The 9,660-nt window shown below is 43.3% G+C and overlaps 1 long non-coding RNA gene across 1 annotated transcript in view; it reads right to left on the bottom strand.

Annotated features, from left to right (window-relative positions):
• Nucleotides 1-9,494, bottom strand: part of LOC117287137 — a 31,664-nt gene extending 22,170 nt beyond the window's left edge. Inside the window, exons 1-2 of the long non-coding RNA XR_004518348.1 lie at nucleotides 8,530-9,494; nucleotides 7,186-7,519 (exon numbers count right to left, since the gene is read on the bottom strand). This is a non-coding gene — a long non-coding RNA (uncharacterized LOC117287137). The remainder of the gene's footprint in view (nucleotides 1-7,185; nucleotides 7,520-8,529) is intronic.
• Nucleotides 9,495-9,660: the final 166 nt, after the last annotated feature.

The following is a 9,660-nucleotide window of genomic DNA, read 5'->3' as shown; positions in this document are numbered from 1 at the left end:
AAAACCATCTGAGTGCACTCTTTAAAATTGTCTTATATGTTTGTCTGTCTTAAGTGTTATATGTTTGTCTGTCTTAAATGTTCAAAGATGTTTGTATGTTTTTGATCAGAATGACGTCAAATGCAAGTAGATTGTTGATTTCGATAACCTGGATTTATAGGATCAAATAAAATTTAAAAGATAATATAATTAAGTTTGGATCACTAATGGGAGCCACCAAAATAATTTTCTTAGCCTTATAAAAAGATGTGCCTTGTTAAAAATGTTGTTAAAAATGTTTAATTGGTTGTCATCAAGGGTCTGAATTATAGAGATGTTGTTGTAATATGTTTCTGATGGTTATCTTCAAAATATATTTTCTGTTAAAAAGGGAGGATCCTGTTCATACAAAGCTACATTACAGGACATAGGATTTCATATGAGTATAATTATTATTGCTATTTTTTTGGTATACAAAATGTATTCCTATTGTTTGACCATGCAGGTTTTCCAGCATATTGTTTATGACAATAACCCTTTGGTCCAGGTATTCTCTCCTCTTCTGCTCCACCTACTTATAGTTACAAATATGTTTATAAACCCACCACTATCTCTGAGCAGCTTCAAGCTGGGTTTCCACTGAGGAGACCGGATTGGGACCCCAACACTAAAGCAGCAGAGAAAACTCCAGGATGTGTCTCAGTGCACAAGCGGAAATTTCATTCCAACAAGCAAAAAGTTTTCCTTCTTTATCCAGAATGAGGATTTAATGGGACTGGTGATTTAATGAGACATCTCAAAAGTTTTTGGACTGGTCACTTCTAACTTCCACAAACTTGAGCTTATTTGCAGGACTTTGGTAAACAGATTCAGATTTTCCTCAAACCAACATTTGGAAACCTGCTGCATTGGGAAAAAATACGTTTATGGTCAGATGTCAAAGTTACTAGCCTTAGTTTCAATATTGTTGGCATAGGGGCCTCTAATATAATGTCTTGTGTTAATGCTCATAGAGATTGTTTATGAAACTGATAATATTGTCAATTGACCAATTGTATATTCTCAGAAATGGTGACTTCCTTTCATTTTGTGATGGGTTTGAGACAACCTCTCTTTGTAATGATGCCTGTAAAAATTAATGAGTCCTGGTATGAGGAACAAGGATTACAAATATTGATAGAGGTAGAAAAAGCTACATGGCAAGCCTTCACAACCCATGGTATACCCCCTGCAGAGGCTGGTAGTCAAAGACGGGTTAGAGAATTGTGGAGAAATATCCAACCTAAGACAGAGCCTGAGTATTAAACTGCTCATGGCTTGATGACGGGTAAGGGATTTCTCTAGACATTTCTCACCTAAGACAGGCACAGCCTTTCTGCTGAACAGGGAAAGTCCCTGCTCTAAATATAATAAAAAGGGGGATATGTGGGAAGCCAGCCATGGCCCACTGGCTTTTTGAAAGACAACATTTGTTCCTTTTTAAGGACTGCACGTGTTAAACTTGTTTTGACCCTGCACGGGAGAAACTCGGACAGCCCCGAGGGCCGGGCGAGGGGCGTGGGAGGCGGGCGAGGCGCGCTGGGACCGCTGTGCAGAGTGCGAGCATCCCGGGCTGCGTGGACCAGGTGTTGAGGCCCGTGTGAACTCTCGTTCCCGTGGAGCGGGTGTTGAGGTTACTATGGTGATCCTAGCCCATAATAGTTCGGCCTTTCCCTTTAAAAGGCCGGTGCTTGCCAGTAATAAACGTCGCCTTGATCAGACTCTTGTCTTGGCGTCCTTCCTTTCTCTCTGCCCCATCTCCACCCCGCTGCTCTTTCAGGTTTGAGGCACTGCGGGACAGTGCTCTGCGTCGCCGGTTCGCGACATGGTAATAAAATAATAATTAATAATATAATAATAATAATAATAATCCCCACAGATCACACAGCTATGGGGAATTGCACTCGACCTGGGCACCAACAAAATCCAGGAACCAAGAAGGGAGATCTTGTGACAGATCTTCCCCACCTTTAATAAAACATGAAGCACCGGTATCAGGGGCTCATGCAAGAGCCTAGAGACCAACAAGCACCCTGAACGTCTAACCAGCACCAAGGGACTCAAGTCGGAGAACAAAAGACGAACAGGTTTCAACCAGGAGAGGCAGAGACTTTCAAAGTTGTCTGTGGATAAAAATTTGGAAAAACACATGCTGAAATCGGAAGTATTTTATCATTTGAGCCTGAGTTTTCTAATCATTACTGTGCCCGTAGTAATATGTATATAGTTAATGTCTTCAGTGATTGCACTGTTGTAACTGAACAGTTCCCGGCTGAACTCCAGGCCTATATAATCAACTGCCTATCTGATATCTCCTCCGGGAGCTGGTAGAAACGTGATCTCTAACTTAGCATGTCTAACATTACAGTTCTGAGATTCTCCCCCAAACCAACTCTCCATTCTCTGTCTACAGTGATGCTAGCCTTTCCGTTGCTGAAGGCATCATCTGTCTGGATCCTAGTTTCCACATTAAAGAATCTAAAGGGCTCCACCCAGCGGCCGCTAGCGTTACTTACAGGATTTAAAATGTAAAACCGGGGGCGCGGGGGAAGAAAAAGTACAATAATTAGGAAAAACGCCAACCCCAAAGCACCACGAGGTGGAGAAGTAGCCTACCATTGCCTCCAAGAGGTTACTGCTGTGCCACATTTATTAGGAAACAGCTGCAGCTGTTGTAAAACGTGTTCACAGCAACTGCGAGAGTTGCTAATTCATCAGACTGCATTGATTTGTTCAATAGAAAATAACAAGAAATCCTTAAACCGATATCGTTTCAGATTCTTATTCTTCTTAGGCATAAATCTCAGAGTTCAAACCGTGACTTGAAAAGTTGGGCTAAGTCTTTCTTACTAACATGCTTTAATGACGACGTTTTGAAAAGCTGAAGGATCAAAGGCAGAAGACTCCACCTGGGTTAGGTTCGTGAGGCCACAAAGTACTAACTTAACCCTCCGGTCCATCTGCGCACCATCAAGAACGGCCCCTCCGTGCCGAAGGAGGGCGGGGAATGAGGAGAAGCATTTGGAACCCAGCCTTTGTTAATAAGGAAAAGTTTTTAGAGCTCAGATAAACAAAATAGATCATGAACAATGCACGGTACTCAGTGGGCCTGTAATTGATAGTAGCCATCATTATTGGTATTTTATATGATTATTAATATTCTCAAGGATAATTTTTCCCTCCTGTATCATTTCTACCATCTCTCCAGTTAACAATGCTCCCCCTTTGAAATTTATTCATGAGGACTAAAACAGTAATTTTGTAGTTAATTATTCCAACACTTAGACAAGTTATGTTATGCTGTAACTTGAACTCTCCTCGCCACATGTATTAAAAAGAAGCCTCTCACTAAGGGTCAAAAAAGAGAAAAAGGACAAGTAGTAAAAGGAAGGCAAGAAAAATGACCCATATCCTGCCATTTAGTTAAAAAATATTTTGATACACACACACACACACACACACACACACACACACACCGATGGTGTGATCAAACAACACAGTGGGTGTTTGAATATTTAAAAAACTTATTACCATAAAAGACACATTGCCACGAATCCCCCTCAGAAGCCTCCTCCTCACTTCAGCCACACATATCCTGTCATTCTTGCCACTTTCTGAAGCACATCTGAAGTCTTCTGTTGTGTCTTTCCAAAGTGTAATAAAAAACTGGGTGAAGGCTGCTACTGAGCGCCACCCAACAGGAGGGCAGTTTTGTAAAACTACTGCAGTGTATCCTCATCCACCTTCTTCACCGCACCTGGCATCCTGTGACCTCTGGCTCTTCTCCATTTTGACCATGAAAGGTAAATGTTTTGAACCTATTCGGTATATTGAGGCAGCCATGACAGGGGAATTAAAGACACCCATGGAAGAGGACTCCTAGAACCGCTCAAGGAACGGCAAGAATCATGGCATAAGTGTGCTTGGAAGGTGGAATAGCTTACTGTAACATTTTAAAACTTTTAGGTAACCATTCATTGTAGCTTTTAATCACACCTCACACACATTTGTGATCATACTGTATAAAGGATTTTTTCATTTATCATATTGTGCACCTCTCTACATCGTTAGAAATTTTTATAATCATCAGCAGTAACATACTGTTCTTTTTTGGTAGCCTCTTTTAACTGACAAAATTGTATACATTTACGGCGTGCAACAGGAAGATTTGCTGTATGTATATGTTGTGCAATGGTTAAATCAAGCTTAATAATGTGTGCTTTACTTCACAGAATTTTATTTTTGTGGTGAGAACACATGCAATCTATTCTCTTAGCAATTTCCAAGTATAGAATACATTATTATTAACTATGTTCACCATATTTTTCTTTTTTCTTTTTTTTTGGTACCAGGGATCGAACTTGGGACCTTGCACTTGCGAGGCAGGCGGTGGAACCATTGAGCTAAAGCCCCGGCTCACCATATTTTTCTTCTCTAACTGAAATGTGTGCTTTGAGGCACCTCCCGCCGCCCCCCTAGCCTACCAGCATTTTATCAGCTTCATGAACTCAGCTTTTCAGGTTCTCACATAAATGAGATCATGTTGTATTTGACTTTCTGTGTCTTACTTTTCTAATTAGAAAATCAGTGCATTTTAATGGTAGAAAATACTAAATAGCACAGGATAGGGAAAATAATCACTTTTACTCTAGATTAGAGATAACTGCTGTCCACATCATGATATGTTACTTTCAATATTAACGCAAATATATTTTACACATAATTAGGAATATGTTACTCTTTGTGATCATCGTATTTAAAAGCATTATTTTATAATTGTACCAGACAGATCTTTTTCTCCCACTTTGTGATCATTTCCCGTAATTTCATGTTCCTCACTAACCCCAGTTTCAGGGATAATTTCTTTAATGGCATCTCTTGCTTTTTGATTGGACCTATCTGGGGGTTCCTGACTGAAAGGCTTATATGAAGTCTTTGTGGGCCCAGCATGGACATACGCAGTGAAACTTCACAAAGAGCCGTCCCAGGGGCTCACTCTGCTACTGGAGCAGATGGAACAGAAATTCTATTTGACCTTCACTCCTTGATTAAAGGCTCTGATCAATGTTAAAATGTAACTCTCTCTAGAGATGTGATGTTTTGAGCAGCCCCATGGTCTAAACCATGGTCTTCATAAAAGATAAGAGGAAGAAGAAAGAAGGCAAGACTTCTTACCATTGTGATGTTTCAAACAGCATTACTCATAAAAATACAAGAATTACAACACTATCAATGGCATTAAGCACAGTTTACAAATTAATTGAGCGCTTGTGTATTAGATAATACCAGGAGACCCCTATTTTCCCCGCTAATCCTTAGGAAAGCCACATTTTACACAACCTCATTTTAGGAACAATGATACAAAGGCTCAGAGAGGTGTGCAGTGCCTGGCCCAAAGTCACGCCTAGTTGATCAGGAATCTGAACTGGAGTCTGGCTTATAAACTTTTGTTCCATTAGTCCCACTGTACACCTTCCCCCACCATCCATTTAAAATCATATTTAAAGCTGTATGTAGTTGCACACATTTGTAATCCCAGCACTCTGGGAGGCTGAGGCAGGAGGATCATAAATTTGAGCCCAGCCTAGGCAACTTAGTGAAAACCTGTCTTCAAATAAAAACTGAAAAAAAGAAGAGGAAGATGATGATGATAAAGAGGAAGAGGAGGAGGAGGAAGAAGAAAGAAGCTAGAGATGTGGCTCGGTTCAAAGGCACTGGATTCAATTTCCAGTACTGAAAAAAAATCATATTGATACAAATGGATCTCATGAATAAGGACCTAGGGCTCCTTTCCTGAACTGGTATAATATGAGAAATGAGAGGGGTGTGCTGAACTCTTTCTCAGAAAAGGTCAATGCCTGCTTGAGGGATTTTAGCACCAAAATACTGATTTAAAAATTTTCCCTAAAGAACTCAAAGGGAGGGTGACATCCACTAAACTGTATTTTAGGTTCAAATCATGAAAACTAGGTGCTAGTAGAGTCTGTGTTCAGCACATATCATGTATCATGTCCCTTGATCATTCCAGGAGCCTAGAGAGAGTGGTATTATTATCCCCAATCTCCAGGTAAGGGATCTGGGCACAGGGGGGTAACTCACCGCAGAGCTCCCAGCAAGCACGGGTTCAAATTCATTCAGAATCCAGGCCTAAACTTGTTACCATTAGTCTACCCCGCTGGCTCCTGTTCACTCTCCCCTTCCTTCTTTCTCTACTGTCCTTATTTTTTCCTTCCTTCTTTCTCCCCACCAACCCCCTTTTTTGAGAAAAGTCCAGGCAAAAGGCCTGAGCAGTTTTCTCGAGGGCAAATGAAACACGTTTCTGAGGGGGGAAAGAAAGAAATACTTCCGAATAATTATTCCGTGCTAGCAGCATGCTTTTGTAGGTCTCATCTCATTAACCCCTAGAGACATCCATAAAAGACAGGTTCTATTATTACACCTATTTCAGGATGAGGAAACCAAGGTTCAGACAGGCACCCTGCTCAGGGTCACACGCTCAGGATACACCATGACCTTCTGACCTGAGTCTAGTGCTAATTTGCATCACCAACCGCTCTTCTTTCCTCCCCGCCCCGTGTTCTATACCGCTCAGTGCCTCAGAGAAAATGTTCTTTTTTTCATTGATTCATCAGCCCTCTCTGCTCAGGAATCTCGTGGTGAAATCATGGCGATTGCCCCTGTATTTCACCCTGCCCTTCTTTTATTTCAGCAGTTTCACCTCCCCCTGCTCTCTCCCCTCTTCTCAGGCTGGAATTTCTATCATTGCTCCTCAGGCCCTCACTGCCCATTTCTGTGACTTCTGTTCTCCTCTGATAACGTTGCACACATCCCTCCATCCCCACCTGCACATCTCCTCAACACATCCCGGTCTTCACTCAGGGTAAGTCTGATCATCAGGAGGCCCTGCTCCAGACCCTGCAGGGATGGCCTTTTGTGTGCTGAACAAAGCCCAGACTTCCCAAGCTGCTGCTAACTTGGCCCTCCAGTTGCAAAACGTGCTGAGAGTCAGTCGTGTGCTGAGCACTCTCTGGTCCTGGGGTAACTGGGAGAACCAGACAGACTAGTCCCCACCCTTATGGCAAACATACTTGGCATTAAATAATTGCAAATAATCAATTAAATAATTACTAGTATGAATCAAGCAATCACAATCTCCTCTCCTCCTACCTTTTCAGAGTTCTTTTGTGTTCTTCGACGCCATCCAAAGAGCCCACCTCGGAGTCTGTGCCTGCCCCTCCATCCTTTCAGGAACACGGGCACTTTCTGCCTCTGATTCGGGTTCTTCCTGAAGTCCTGCCCGACAGCTTTACACAGAAGGATCTTCTCTAATTTGAATTCCTAGTACTTATCTATTCAACAGATATTTACTGAATGACTTGCTGGAATGTTTGATGACTCTTCAGGAGATCCCAAACACGTGGGATGGTAGTAATGATTTAAATTGTACAGGGAATTAAAAGTCTTCCTGTTTGTAGTTATCAAGGATTGTTTTTCTTTTTCCCTTTCCCAGGAAGCAAGGGATCCACAAAATAGAACAGAACAAAAAATTACAAATAAACAAAATGACAGTGAAAGTCACCTACTTACTTGTAACCCTACTACTTGAAGAGACCACTACAGACATTTTTTTTCTGGTGTTTCCTTTCTCTTTGGGTGTCTACATCCACTTTGTAAAACACCTTTTCCCCTTATATTAAAATTTTATCAAGAAACCCTTTTACCTTAAGGTCTTTGTAAAACATGAGATACCTACTCTCTGGTATTCTTCTGCTTGGGGGAGGAATGGTTTTATCTTAACTAAAATCTACAGAATTTACTCAGAATCATTCACCTATTTTTCTACATACAGTAAGAACTTGAATATTGCTTTACTTCAGGAATCCTTTCTCAAGACCTACTCTGGATGTGCTTTAGTGAGTATGCGTGTGAATGCGTGCGTGTTACTGGGGGTTGAACCCAGGGCTTTGTACTGAGCTATGTCTGCAACCCTTTTTAATTTTTTATTTTGATACAGGGTCTTGTTAAATCGCTAATTCGACTATGCTGGGCTCAAAGTTATTATTTTCATGCTTCAGTTTTCCAGAGTGCTGGGATTACAAGTGTGCACCGCCACACAGGCTACTCGGCCTTTTTATTTTGAGATAGTCTTGCTCAGTCACTAGATTGCTCACATGGCCCTTGCAGTCCTTCTGCCTCAGCCTTCTGAGTAGCCGGAATTAGTGAGCTACATGGCCTGGCTGGCTGCTCTTTTGAACAGTAGTATCATCTCATTTCTCTCCTTTATGACCTTAAATATGTTGGATGCCCAGGGTTCAGTGGAGCCATATTCACCGGTAAACCACACCAATCTTGCAGTCCTGCCTCCACTTTCAGGTTGAGCAGGCTGCAGACCAGTGTTAAGCACTTACTTGCCCCAGCTCTATGGCCTGGTTCTCCCCCCCACCAAATTGCTCGTTTTTCTTATAACAAACCCCAACCTAAAATTAAACAAGCAAATAGAGAAATACTAACTCTTGGTAAATAAGTCATCTGTATTCCTGCTCTGAAGAGGAAAATGTAGCACAATTTGGAGCTATCAGGCCAGATCCTTAAGCACTGGCTTGTTTGAAATAGCAGAAAACTCTTCTCAGTGGAAGCTGACTTTGCTATGACAGGATTAAAGCACAGAACACTAGGGGCCTCGTGTGTCCTTCTTTCTTAATGTTTGAAAAACAAAGTACAACAAAGGGTGTAGGGAAAAGGCAGCCCTTGCTGAGGAGCACAGTGCCAGCTTTCAGTGTCTGTCATTTGGTTCTCGCTCTGAGCTCCGCAGACGTCACCAGCATGACCCGAGGGGCAATTTCAGGCGAGAGACACCCAGGGATTGTAGAAAAGTTGATTCTCTTCAAAGAAAGCGAGCTCCCTTCACGACAGCTTTCCCTGCCTCAGTGGGAAGCCCCAGGAAGGTGTTCTCCGGCCTTTCTGGATTCTAAAACAAGGATGGTATTGGAATTTTTCTCTTGAAGGAATCCGGGAACGAGCATGCTGCGTAGACTTCGTAAAGGCGGCGTGTAGTCCTAAGAGCTCTTGGGACAAGCACTGGAATGGGCCTGACCTCTAAGGCTCCAACAGGGGTGGAAGGCCCCGGGGCAGGAGGATGAGGGAAGGAGCAGAAGCTGATCCTCCAGGTTGGACCAGCGCAGTCGAATCCAAGAGCATTCTGATTTCAGAATCAACTCAAAAGGAAGAGCTCCGCGTGTGCGCGCAACCCGGCTCTTTTCTCTACCCACTTTCGAAAGCCCCTATAGGATGAGGCACTCGGGTGCGGACCAGTGGAGGCCCTAGCATTCACGGCAAACAAAAGGGGTGGCCTGCGCTCCGACCTTTCGGCCTGAATGAACGCTCGGCGTTACCTCCCTGGAGTCACCTTCCCTCCACCGCGCCCAGCCAGGCTGAGCTTCCCTCCACCCGGAGGTGCGGCGCTCTCCCAGGAAATGGACAGGTGCCGCGGGCCAATGGTTGGAGCCGCGGCGGACCAATAGGAGAGAGCGCTGGGTGGACCTGGGTTTGGGACCGGGAACCCGCAAAAGGGGCGGGGCCCCCGGGGCGCAGGGGTGGAGAGGAACCTGTAGACCGGTCTCCGCGGCCAATGGGAGCGAGGAC

Source organism: Fukomys damarensis, unplaced genomic scaffold (assembly GCF_012274545.1).
Source record: "Fukomys damarensis isolate Sample0158 unplaced genomic scaffold, DMR_v1.0_HiC HiC_scaffold_21, whole genome shotgun sequence".
Lineage (NCBI taxonomy): Eukaryota > Metazoa > Chordata > Mammalia > Rodentia > Bathyergidae > Fukomys > Fukomys damarensis.
The sequence above is the reverse complement of the archived record's forward strand: the minus strand, read 5'-3'. Positions and strand labels throughout refer to the sequence as shown.